Below are 12,780 nucleotides of genomic sequence, written 5' to 3'. Positions count from 1 at the left end.
TACATCTTCGTGCTCCCAGGGTGGATGGAGAGGAGAGAATTGTGAGCCTCGTTCATGATCACTTTACGAAGTTCACCTTTGGGCACAACAATACGATCCTCGAAGAAGAGAGTGTCCTTGTCATCAAGGCGGTAGCACTTGTACTTGGACTGACTCTTGGCAATCCCAATCTTCACCTTTTTCACCATAGCATCAAGAAGCTGGGCTTGGCGAATCTGGTCTTCTAGGGTAGGAGAGACTTGAAGGTTGGCGAGGAAACCTTGAGGAACAACTTGCAGATTCAGTTTGCGGAAAGCTTCACAAAGCTCGGGTTGATAAGGCTTGAGAATCAGACTGTTGCAATACGCTTTCCTGCTCAAAGCGTCAGCAATCACATTAGCCTTGCCTGGAGTGTACTCGATACTCGGATTATACTCTTGAATCATTTCAACCCATTGAGTTTGCCTGAGGTTGAGATTAGGCTGAGTGAAGATGTACTTGAGACTCTTGTGATCAGTGAAAATGTCCACTTTTCTTCCCAATAGAAGATGTCTCCAAGTCAACAGAGCATGCACAACTGCCGCCAACTCGAGATCATGAGTGGGGTAGTTCTTCTCATTAGGCTTCAACTGGCGAGATGTATAAGCAACAACTTTCTTCTCTTGCATCAATACTGCGCCAAGACCTTGGAGAGAGGCATCACAAAAGACCTCGTACGGCTTGGATTCATTAGGCGGAGTCAGAACTGGAGCAGTGATCAATTTCTCTTTCAAAGTGTTGAAAGCAATATCACACTCCGGAGACCAAACGTACTTGACGTGCTTCTGAAGAAGATTTGAGAGAGGCTTCGCGATCTTAGAAAAGTTTTCAACGAATCTTCGGCAATAGCTTGCGAGACCGAGAAAACTGCGGAGTTGCTTCACATTGTGAGGAGGTTCCCAATTCACAATTGCGGATACCTTCTCGGGATTCACGGAAATGCCCTTGGCAGAGATGATATGACCAAGATAAAGAACCTCATCGAGCCAAAATTCACACTTGGAGAACTTGGCGTAGAACTGATGTTCCCTGAGCTTATGAAGAACCAAATGCAAGTGCTTGGCATGATCTTCCTTGTTCTTCGAGAAAACCAGAATGTCATCGAGATAGATCAAAACAAAGTCACTGGTGTAGGCGTTGAAGATGAAATTCATCATGCGAGAGAACGTCGGAGGAGCGTTGGCGAGGCCAAAAGACATGACAGTGTATTCATATGAACCAAAGCTTGTTCTGAATGCTGTCTTGGGAATATCTTCTTCACGAATGTGAATCTGGTGATAACCCATACGGAGATCAAGCTTGGAGAATACTTGGGCACCTTTGAGTTGTTCGAACAGCTCATTGATGTTGGGAAGTGGGTATTTGTTCTTGATGGTCTTCTTGTTCACTGGACGGTAATCAACACAAAGTCGGTCCGTTCCATCCTTCTTCTTCACAAAAAGAACACCACAACCCCACGGAGAAGTACTAGGCCGGATGAGACCCATTCTTTCTTGCTCATCGAGTTGCTTCTTCAGCTCCTTCAACTCTTCAGGTCCGAGCTTGTAAGGACGCTTACACACAGGTTCCGTGCCAGGCTCAAGTTCAATAACAAATTCAACTGGCCGGTGCGGAGGCATTCCTAGGAGCTCTTCTGGAAAGACGTCTTGATATTCGCAAACGACTGGAATTTGCGAAATAGCGTCCAATTCACCCTTCTCATTGAGAGAAAACAGACAGATGGTATTATCCCGAGCGGCAAAGACAATTACATCCTCAGACGAATGAGTCAATTGAATCTGTCTGGCTGCACAATCAAGATGAGCCTTGTGCTTAGAAAGCCAATCCATTCCGAGAATAAGATCAATATCCGAGTTACCAAGAACCACCGGAGAAGAGAGAAACTTGTAATCGCCCAACGTGATAGAGACATCGGGAGCAACCAAACTAGAAGTCAAAAGCTTGCCGGGAGAAACAACTTGCATGACTTTGGGCATAATCTCGGTATCAACATTGTGCTTCGATGCAAAAGGGCATGACAAAAAGGAATGGGATGCACCAGTGTCAAAAAGAACTTTTGCAGGAATATCATTAACAGGAAGGTTACCCATGATCACATCTGACGAGTCCTCTGCCTGAGCTGCATTCATCAAATTGACCTTGGCGTGCTTGGGGTTATGCTTGACCATAGCTGTACTTGCCGATCTGATAGGAGGAGGAGGAGGAAGACGCCTCTGGTTGAGACACTTGTTGGCATAGTGACCCTTCTGTTGGCACTTGTTGCACGTGACCTCTGAAAGCGGACGGTGATACGGAGCACTCGATCTTGGAGCTTGAGACGAAGTCTTGTTCTGAAAGCCTGGGTTGGGTGGGTGGGAAGAACCACTGCCACCTTTGCTCTTCTGCTGATACGGCTGACGGAACGGAGGAGGAGGAAGCCAAAACTTCAGCTGCTTGGCCACTTGAGTAGAGGAAGAAGGAGTAACATCTCTGACTCGCTTCCTAGAAGCATCACACCTCAACTGAGCAGCCTCTTGCTTCAGTGCCATGTTGTAGAACTCATCGTATCTCAAGGGCTCGAAGAGGACAAGAGCGAGCTGAATATCTTCTCTGAGACCACCCCTGAACTGGTATATCATGCTCTTCTCATCCAGCACGTCCTGCTTGGCAAAGCGGGCAAGCTTCTGGAACAATTTGTTGTAGTCATAGATAGACAAAGAGCCTTGCTTTAGATTGCGGAATTCCTCACGCTTGCTTTCAACCACACTCTGCGGAATATGATGAGCTCGGAAATCTCGACGGAAATCATCCCAAGTGATAACACGTCCACCTCTGGAGTCCTTGTACTGCTGGAACCATTCTGCAGCTTGATCTTTGAGTTGGAAGGAAGCGAACTTGACAAAGTCCTCAGGCCTGACGTTACTGCACTCGAAATGCTTACACAGATCCACAAGCCAATCGTCAGCATCGGTTGCCTCAACACAATTACTGAAAGTCTTTGGCCCGTTAGCAAGGAACTGGTTGAGTGTAGCAAAGTGACTCTGATTGCTGCCTTGATTCCCTTGACTGCCTTGATTGCGCTCTTGGAGAATTTGCATGATCAGCTATGTGTTTGCATTGGTTGCGGCCATCACAGCTTGCCATGCCTCTGGAGGAGTTGGAGGCGGTGGCGGATCTTGATTCTGGTTCTGACTGGTGCTCTTAGCGGGAGCCATACTGAAGAGGTTGACCACCATTAGCACATTGACAGATAAATATTGAAGCTGAATCCAACGGAATGAAAATTGCAACATATAGTATTCACATCCGAACAAAATGAACGAATGCATTCCTCTTCAAATGGTCACATATCCATAAATTGAGAAGCCACGTAGAATTAAGGTAGAGAAATAAATCAACAAGGTACGGATCAAGAATGAATAATCGGTAAGAAATCCCAATCTCAAACCAATATCCGTTGAAGAAGAACTAGAGCTACTAGAATTCCCACCTATGAAACTCCCGAACTTTTCCGGTTATGCAATCAGGTGTTGGGGATACAGGGGAAGCATAATATCTCACCCAAACTAGCAAATCCTACATCCAGCTGTATCCATCCTTCAACACATAACCAAGAAAAACTTCGGAAACCATCCACCTCAACCTTCGAAAAGCATCCGTTATACAAGTTATGGCGATACTCCCGAACTCCCGCCCTAGTACTGGGTGGCGTCGAGGTTATCTCACCAACGAACTGCATAAAAGAGATTTTCGATGTCGGCGAACATATCTCAAGTATTCCAGAATTGCAACGATAAAATTATGATGACAACACCTCAGAGCTCAACTCCCTGGGACACTTCCACTAAACCCCTGACAGGAGGCACCAAGACAGTATTCTCATCATAAGCCATCGGAACAAATCCAAGATACTCGCGTCATCCTAAAAAAAATTTAGTGAAATTTGAGAAGAGAAGAGTCAAAACTCTACGTCAGGATGCCTTACCAGAGCGATGAGGAGACTGGGAAGTAAAAAGAATTCATAATCTCTCCGATATATAATTCCTAAAAGACTCAAAACATTTTTCTAGACACAACTCGGCTGCTAAAAACGATCAAGCAATGGGGCTCCTAAGGTCGGGGAAGGCTCTGATTACCAACTTGTAACACCCTCGATGCGGCTATAGCTCCCATGTGTCGAGGCACGACTTAGAGACATAACCGCATTGAAAGCAATGTCGCAAGTCAGGCAATCATTACAACATCCCATGTAATATATAATAAAAGGGGGAGGAACATAGTTGGCTTACACTCGCCACGTCACATCAGAGTACATAAATAACATCCATCATGCAAACACTCATGGCCCGACTACGGCGCCAAAATAGAAGAAAACCCAACATGCGACAAGGCCCTGAATCGAACCCCAACTAGGCACCACTACTGATCATCGGGAAAGGAAACATAATAATGCTGAGAGTCCTCGTCGAACTCCCACTTGAGCTCGTACTCGTCATCTGGAGCGGAATCACCTGGACCTGCATCTGGAATTATAGTAATCTGTGAGCCACAGGGACTCAGCAATCTCGCACCCTCGCGATCAAGACTATTTAAGCTTATGGGAAGGATAAGGCAAATATAAGTGGAGCTACAGCAAGCGACTAGCATATATGGTGGCTAACTTATTCGCAAAAGAGAGCGAGAAGAGGAGGCGAAGCACGAGCGAGAAGCTAGAGGAACAACCTGCGCAAGCATTACTCCAACACCGTGTCCACTTCCCGGACTCCGCCGAGAAGAGGCCATCACGGTAACACACTCAGTTGATTCATTTTTAATTAGTTAGGGTTCAAGTTATCTACAACCGAACATTAACAAATTCCCATCTGCCCATAACCGCGGGCACGGCTTTCGAAAGTTCAATCCCTGCAGGGGAGTCCCAACTTAGCCCATGACAAGCTCTCACGGTCAACGAAGGAATAGACCTCCACCCGAGACACACCGATCAGACTCGGCAACCCGGTACAACAAGACAATTCGACAGGTTAAAACAAGACCAGCAACACCGCCCGAATGTGCCGACAAATCCTGATAGGAGCTGCACATATCTCTTTCTCAGGGCACACTCAGATGAGACATCCTACGGGTAAAACCAACCATCAAGTTGCCCCGAGGTGGCCCCGCAGTCTACTCGGTCGGACCAACACTCAGAGGGAGCACTGGCCTGTGGGGGGGCTAAAATAAGATGACCCTTGAGTCTGCAGAACCCAAGGGAAAGAAAAGTCTAGGTGGAAAATGGTAAGACCAAAGTTGGGCATTGCTGGAAAAGCTTTAATCAAGGCGAAATAGCAAGGGGTTCCCATTATAACCCAACCGCATAAGGAACGCAAAATCCGGGAACATAACACTGATATGACGGAAACTAGGGCGGCAAGAGTGGAACAAAACACTAGGCGAGAGGCCGAGCCTTCCACCCTTTACCAATTATATAGATGCATTAAGATAACATAGCAATATAATGATATCCCAACAAGTAAATAAAAGATGTTCCAACAAGGAACAGCCTCCAATCTTCACCTGCAACTAGCAACGCTATAAGAGGGGCTGAGCAAAGCGGTAACATAGCCAATCAACGGTTTGCTAGGACATGGTGGGTTAGAGGTTGACATGGCAATTTGGGAGGCTGACAAGCAAAAGGTAGGCAGCATTGGCATAGCAAGAGCGAGCAAACTAGCATAGCAAAGATAGTAGTGATTTCGAGGGTATGATCATCTTGCCTGCACAGTTGTCAGAGTTGACTGGATCCTCACAAGCAAACTCAACGGGCTCCTCGGTAGCGAACTCGTCTCCCGGCTCTACCCAACAAGACAAACAAGCAACAAGGATACAATCAACCACGTGCAAGACCAAGCAATATGATGAAATGATGATATTCTATGCGGGATGCGATGCGAGATGCAAAATGCAAGATATGACAGGAAATGCATGAACCTGACCTCAGCATGGAATTCCAAGGGTGCCACTGGAAAGATGAGATGAAATCGCTTGAAAATGATATAAAGATCATTGGAATCGGAGTTACGGTTTGGAAATGGCAAGCGTTTCAAAATTGACACCGGCCTGCGATTTACAGCAAGTAGGCATCTAAATGCAACAAAATGAACATGCTACAGCCACCAAACATGACAACAAAATACATGGCAGGGATGCACACAAGATGCTTAACAAAATACTAGCACTGAGCCACGGCCAATTCATCCATTATGAGGTTCAAACAAGCATGGCAAAAATGCAAATGCAAAACCGATTCCAGACTTAGTGAAATAAACACTAGTCTGAAATTTCAGATTACGATGCTCTCTTCGGAGCAGCAAAACAACGTGATACAAGACCTGAACATGACAAGTAAGGAAATGGCATGGAGCTACTCAACAAGCTTAACAAAAGACCCAAAGTGACCTGGGGCCAAAAGGGTTCACAAAATCTACTAACGGGCACATGAACATAGCTAAAACACAATCAGTTTTCAGACTTAGTGAAAACTGAGACATGCAGAAATATAACTCACGAAGGCATGTAAACGAGCTCGATGCACTCACTACGGTGCAAGTCATGGAAAGACACAAAATACAAGCATCCACGGATCAACTACAATAGCATCGGCAAAATCGCAAACGAGTTGACGATCTGCCCAGATTCACAACGAAGCAAAAGTAGAGCTTGATTGACTCAAGCTCGGGTGCTCCATAATTGCAAACAAAGAAATGGATGGATAGAGCATAACATGGTTAACAAAACTCCTTTACTGATCATCCTCAAAAGAGATACGGATCACTAGGAAACAAGCTGAACATATGGCATCGTGAACTAAATAATCCCAGACTTAGTGAAAACAACCAAGTCTGTGAAAACATATTTCCCGGGTGCCTCACTTTGCAAGCTTGCGCAAGTCACCACACACATCCTAAAAATGCATGGGTTGCACCTATGGAAAGAAAACAAAATGCTTAACAAAACATATGAAGGACTCACAGGCATAGCATGCACACAATAATCATGGCAAAAATGACAAAAGTCTAAGATGAACTAACGGATCTAACATTTAACTCATGAAGCCTCCTTCTAGCAGCATTTTGGGCATCAAGATGAGCTCAAATGAAAATGATGCAATGGAATGAAATGATGTACTCGTCGAGGCGAACATTTTGATATACTATATGTCCAAAACGGAGCTACGGATGCGGAGATATCACTGGTCAAAGTATGCACAAAAATTTAGGGTTAGGGACGAAAAAGTCAACCGAGATGAATTTCTCAGATCTGGATCCAGATCCACACGCTTCCCGATGCACGCCGGAGTTACTGTAGCAGCTCACCGGACTTGACGGGGGAGAAGGCCGGCGTGGGAGGAGGAGGAAGAGGACGGCGGGGCCCGGCCGGATCCGGCGATGGCCGGCGGTGCGAGGTCGGTGGCGGCTGGGCTCAGCGCCGGGCGGTGCGGCGGCGATGGTGGTGGCGAGCGGCGGTCGCCGGAGAAGAAGGGCGCGGCGGCGCCCGCGGTGGCGGGTGGCGGCTCCGGCCACCGGAGAAGAAAGGCGCGGGCGAGGTGCTGGCCTCGGGCCTGGTCGGGCGAAGGAGAGGGCCGGCCCCGGGCCTTGCAGGCCGGCGGCTGGGAGGCGGCGGGGATGTGGTCCACCCGCCACGTGGCGGCGCCTGGCTGGCTGCGGCGATGCGTCCGGTCGGATCGGACGTGTCTGGCCGGCGCGGTGGATCTTTTTTTTTTGCTAGGGTTTGGACGGGGAAGAAGATCCGAAAATGGAGGGGGGCTATATATAGGCATAAGTGGAGCTAGGAGAGTCCAAATGAGGTGCGGTTTTCGGCCACGCGATCGTGATCGAACGCTCTAGGACATGAAGCAGAGTTTGGTGGGTTTTGGGCCAAATTTGAGGGGTGTTGGGCTGCAACACACACGAGGCCTTTTCGGTCCCTCGGTTAACCGTTGGAGTATCAAACGAAGTCCAAAAGATACGAAACTTGACAGGCGGTCTACCGGTAGTAAATCAAGGCCGCTTGGCAAGTCTCGGTCCAATCCGGAAATGTTTAATCCCCACACACGAAAGAAAGCTAGAAATGGCCACCGGAGGAGATCGAAGCGCCGGAATGCAAAACGGACAACGGGAAAATGCTTGAATGCATGAGACGAACACGTATGCAAATGCAATGCACATGATGACATGATATGAGATGCATGAAAACGAAAACAACACACGGAGACAAAGACCCGAACCCGAGAAATAAATATAACTTAACGCCGGAAACGGTAAGAGTTGGAGTGCAAATTGGGAAAGTTGCATCCGGGGTGTTACACTACGGGTTCGAGAACTATGTAGACATGACCGAGACACGTCTCCGGTCAATAACCAATACCGGAACCTGGATGCTCATATTGGCTCCTACACATTCTACGAAGATCTTTATCGTCCAGACCGCATAACAACATATGTTGTTCCCTTTGTCATCGGTATGTTACTTGCCCCAGATTCGATCTTCGGTATCTCAATACCTAGTTCAATCTCGTTACCGGCAAGTCTCTTTACTCGTTCCGTAATACACCATCCCGCAACTAACTCATTAGTTGCAATACTTGCAAGGCTTTAAGTGATGTGCATTACCGAGAGGGCCCAGAGGTACCTCTCCGACAATCGGAGTGACAAATCCTAATCTCGAAATACGTCAACCCGACAAGTACCTTTGGAGACACCTGTAGAGCACCTTTATAATCACCCAGTTACATTGTGACGTTTGGTAGCACACAAAGTGTTCCTCCGATAAACGGGAGTTGCATAATCTCATAGTCATAGGAACATGTATAAGTCATGAAGAAAACAATAGCAACAAACTAAACGATCAAGTGCTATGCTAACGGAATGGGTCAAGTCAATCACATCATTCTCTAATGATGTGACCCGATTAATCAAATGACAACTCATGTCTATGGCTAGGAAACTTAACCATCTTTGATTCAACGAGCTAGCCAAGTAGAGGCATACTAGTGACACTCTGTTTGTCTATGTATTCACACATGTATTATGTTTCCGGTTAATACAATTCTAGCATGGATAATAAACATTTATCATGAAATAAGGAAATAAATAGTAACTTTATTATTGCCTCTAGGGCATATTTCCTTCAGTCTCCCACTTGCACTAGAGTGAATAATCTAGTTCACATCGCCATGTGATTTAACATCAATAGTTCACATCACCATGTGATTAACACCCATAGTTCACATCGTCATGTGACCAACACCCAAAGGGTTTACTAGATTCAATAATCTAGTTCACATTGCTATGTGATTAACGCCCAAAGAGTACTAAGGTGTGATCATGTTTTGCTTGTGAGAGAAGTTTAGTCAACGGGTCTGCCACATTCAGATCTCTAAGTATTTTGCAAATTTCTTTGTCAACAATGCTCTGCACTAAGCTACTCCAGCTAATTGCTCCCACTTTTAATATGTATCCAGATTGAGACTTTGAGTCATTTGAATCAGTGTCAAAACTTGCATCGACGTAACCTTTTACGATGAACCTTTTGTCAACTCCATAATCGAGAAACATATCATTATTCCACTAAGGATAATTTTGACCAATGTCCAGTGATCTACTCCTAGATCACTATTGTACTCCCTTGCCAAACTCAGGGCAGGGTATACAATAGGTCTGGTACACAGCATGACATACTTTATAGAACGTATGGCTGAGGCATAGCGAATGACTTTCATTCTCTCTATGTCTTCTGCCGTGGTCGGGTTTTGAGCCTTTACTCAACTTCACACCTTTGTAACACAGGCAAGAACTCCTTCTTTGACTGTTCCATTTTGAACTACTTCAAAATCTTGTCAAGGTATGTACTCATTGAAAAACTTATCAAGCGTCTTGATCTATCTCTATAGATCTTGATGCTCAATATGTAAGCAGCTTCACCGAGGTCTTTCTTTGAAAAAAAAACTCCTTTCAAACATTCCTTTATGCTTTGCAGAATAATTCTACATTATCTCCGATCAACAATATGTCATACACATATACTTATCAGAAATGATGTAGTGCTCCCATTCACTTTCTTGTAAATATAGGCTTCACCGCAAGTCTGTATAAAACTATATGATTTGATCAACTTATCAAAGCGTATATTCCAACTCCGAGATGCTTGCACCAGTCCATAGATGGATCGCTGGAGCTTGCATATTTTGTTAGCACCTTTAGGATTGACAAAACCTTCTGGTTGCATCATATACAACTCTTCTTTAATAAATCCATTAAGGAATGCAGTTTTGTTTATCCATTTACCAGATTTCATAAAATGCGGCAATTGCTAACATGATTCGGACAGACTTAAGCATAGATACGAGTGAGAAACTCTCATCGTAGTCAACACCTTGAACTTGTCGAAAACCTTTTTTCGACAATTCTAGCTTTGTAGATAGTAACACTACTATCAGTGTCCGTCTTCCTCTTGAAGATCCATTTAATCTCAATGGCTCGCCGATCAATGGGCAAGTTAATCAAAGTCCATACTTTGCTCTCATACATGGATCTCATCTCAGATTTCATGGCCTCAAGCCATTTCGTGGAATCTGGGCTCATCATCGCTTCCTCATAGTTCGTAGGCTCGTCATGGTCAAGTAACATGACCTCCAGAACAGGATTAACGTACCACTCTGGTGCGGATCTCACTCTGGTTTACCTACGAGGTTCGGTAGTAACTTGATCTGAAGTTACATGATCATCATCATTAGCTTCCTCACTAATTGGTGTAGTAGTCACAGGAACAAATTTCTGTGGTGAACTACTTTCCAATAAGAGAGCAGGTACAGTTACCTCATCAAGTTCTACTTTCCTCCCACTCACTTCTTTCGAGAGAAACTCCTTCTCCAGAAAGGATCATTCTCAGCAATGAATAACTTGCCTTCGGATCTGTGATAGAAGGTGTACCCAAGATTTTCTTTTGGGTATCCTATGAAGATTTACTTCTCCGATTTGGGTTCGAGCTTATCATGTTGAAACTTTTTCACATAAGCATCGCAGTCCCAAACTTTAAGAAACGACAGCTTAGGTTTCTCACCAAACCACAGTTCATACGGTGTCGTCTCAACAGATTTAGACGGTGCCCTATTTAACGTGAATGTAGCTGTCTCTAACGCATAACCCCAAAATGATAGTGATAATCGATAAGAGACATCATAGATCGCACCATATCTAATAAAGCACGGTTATGACGTTCGGACACACCATTACACTGTGGTGTTCCAGGTGGCGTGAGTAGTGAAACTATTTCACATTGTTTTAACTAAAGGCCAAACTTGTAACTCAAATATTTTACTTCTGTGATCATATCGTAGAAACTTTTATTTTTGTTACGATGATTCTCCACTTCACTCTGAAATTCTTTGAACTTTTCAAATATTTCAGACTTGTGTTTCATCAAGTAGATATACTCATATCTGCTCAAATCATCTTGAAGATCAGAAAATAATGATACCTGCCTCGAGCCTCAATATTCATCGGACCACATACATCAGTATGTATGATTTCCAACAAATCTGTTGCTCGTTCCATTGTTCTGGAGAACGGAGTCTTAGTCATCTTGCCCATGAGGCATGGTTCGCAAGCATCAACTGATTCATAATCAAGTGATTCTAAAAGCCCATCAGCATGGATTTTCTTCATGCGCTTTACACCAATATGACCTAAATGGCAATGCCAATAAGTTGCACTATCATTATTAACTTTGCATCTTTTGGCTTCAATATTATGAAAATGTGTATCACCACAATCGAGATCCAACAAACCATTTTCATTGGGTGTATGACCATAGAAGGTTTTATTCATGTAAACAGAACAACAATTATTCTCTAACTTACATGAATAACCGTATTGCAATAAACATGATCCAATCATATTTATGCTCAATGCAAACACCAAATCACATTTATTTAGGTTCAACACTAATCCCGGAAGTATAGGGAGTGTGCAATGATGATCATATCAATCTTGGAACCATTTCCAATACACATCATCACTTCACCCTTAACTAGTCTATGTTCATTCTGCAACTCCCGTTTCGAGTTACTATTCTTAGCAACTGAACTAGTATCAAATACTGAGTGGTTGCTATAAACATTAGTAAAGTACACGTCAATAACATGTATATCAAATATACATATGTTCACTTTGCCATCCTTCTTATCCGCCAATTACTTGGGGTAGTTCCGCTTCCAATGACTAGTCCCTTTGTAGTAGAAGCACTCAGTTTCAGGCTTAGGTCCAGACTTGGGTTTTTTTCACTTGAGCAGCAACTTGTTTGCCGTTCTTCTTGAAGTTCCCCTTTCTTCCCTTTGTCCCTTTACTTGAAACTAGTGGTTTTGTTTACCATCAACACTTGATGCTTTTCTTGATTTCTACCTTCGTCAATTTCAGCATCACGAAGAGCTTGGTAATCGTTTCCGTTATCCCTTGCATATTATAGTTCATCACGAAGTTGTACTAACTTGGTGATGGTGACTAGAGAATTCTGTCAATCACTATTTTATCTAGAAGATTAACTCCCACTTGATTCAAGTGATTGTAGTACCCAGACAATCTGAGCACATGCTCACTGCTTGAGCTATTCTCCTCCATCTTTTAGCTATAGAACTTGTTGGAGACTTCATATCTCTCAACTCGGGTATTTACTTGAAATATTAACTTCAACTCCTGGAACATCTCATATGGTCCATGACGTTTAAAACGTCTTTGAAGTCCTGATTCT

Source organism: Triticum urartu, chromosome 6A (assembly GCF_056163025.1).
Source record: "Triticum urartu cultivar PI428250 chromosome 6A, HENAU_Tu73, whole genome shotgun sequence".
Taxonomy (NCBI): domain Eukaryota; kingdom Viridiplantae; phylum Streptophyta; class Magnoliopsida; order Poales; family Poaceae; genus Triticum; species Triticum urartu.
This window is presented reverse-complemented; position numbering follows the sequence as displayed.